The sequence below is a fragment of the Cynara cardunculus genome, assembly GCF_001531365.2.
Source record: "Cynara cardunculus var. scolymus isolate 2C chromosome LG 17, CcrdV1, whole genome shotgun sequence".
In the NCBI taxonomy this organism is placed as follows: domain Eukaryota; kingdom Viridiplantae; phylum Streptophyta; class Magnoliopsida; order Asterales; family Asteraceae; genus Cynara; species Cynara cardunculus.
Window position 1 is genome coordinate 24,832,869 of NC_037544.1, and position 1,725 is coordinate 24,834,593.

Sequence of the window (1,725 nt, forward strand, 5' to 3'; positions counted from 1 at the left end):
TTTTTATCTTTCAGAGTTATAAGAAGACAGAATTCTTATGACTCAGAGTTATGCTCATAGATACTTTCTAGACGTAGAAGACAACTCTGAATTCCTCTTATTCAGAGTTAAGGTTAGAGTTATTTTCCAGCCTAACAATAGAACTTTGAATTCTTGTGTTTCAGAGTTAATGTTCAGAGTTTTCTTTTAGACCTGAGGAAAAGTCTCAACTCATTTTCCTCATTTAAAATACCTCTCTCTCTCTTTCTCTCTATCTCTCTCTCTCTCTCTATATATATATATATATATATATATATAGAGAGAGAGAGAGAGAGAGTTTCATTCAAGGAAGAACTGATTAGTTTGTGATAACTATGAAATCTAATTTCAACCACAAATTAATGGATAAATTAGAAAACTAATATTTTTGGTAATTTGACTTAAATTATAATTAAAGGACATTTTAGATATTTTAAATTTTTTATCTCTCCTCTCTCTCTCTCTCTCTCTCTCTTAACTCTGGCCTCCAACGAAGACCATGTGATACCCAAAATACATCAAATTACACTATGTGATACTCAAAATACATACAATGTGATACCTAAAATACATACAATGTGATACCCAAAACACATCAGGTAAACTTTGAGACCACTATGATACCATTTGTGGTACCGCTGTGATACCAATTGTGGTACCACTGTGATACCAACTGTGTCGTAGGTGGGTGTTTAGTGGTTGATCATCGTATACAGCGTCTTGGTCAGACAAGATGACCAGAGGAGGTCACCGAAGTTGTGGTGGGTGCTGGAGAAGACCACCGGATTTGGTCCATGTGTGTCCGTATGTGTGTATATATATATATACATATATTAAAATAATTAAACTAATAAAAATAAATTAAAATATTAAACTAATTAAAGTAAGTTGAATAATCAACACAATTTACTAATTTACTCTTTGGCTTATTTTAGTAAATAACATTAATTATCTAAAATGATTGGCTTATATTAGACCTCACAATTACCACAAACTATTTAGTTCTCATTTGATTAGGCCTCTTTAATATATATATATATATATATATATATATAGGGGTAGGTTCAAATGAAAACCATGTCATTCTAAAAAACCGTGTAAACTAAAATCGACCAATAGGAAAATTCCATTCTTTTTTAATTAAATTTAATCAATAAGGTCATTTTGGTCATTTTCATTATTTTTTTTCATAAATAAGGAAGTTATTAAGAAATATTAAATAAGGAAATTTAATAATGAAAATTATATAAATGGAATGATTTAAAGATTTTAATATTTTATAATATTAAAAATTGATTTTTTTTATTCAATGAAGCTGGAAACATTCATGAAGATTTTATCTTGTTATGTAATGAATGAATGATTTGAGGTTCATTGTATCAAAAATTACCGGTTATRAACCTGTTTCATATGAAAAKGTTTTAAAATGAAAAKGTTTCATATTACCATAGCATAATATATTAATGTTCATATGAAAATGTTTCATTACGAAGAAACGGTTGCATATTATATTAAATGCATAATGAAAAGGTTTCATCATAATGAAACAGGTGCATAATATATTTCATTCTTTATGCAATTAATRTTCATATYAKAAKGTTTCATTAWAAAATGTTTTATTTGCTTCTTTTATTTATATTGTACATGTTCATGTACTTCCAGGTCATGATGATGAAACATATTCATGTTCAAGTTTTAATGTATATT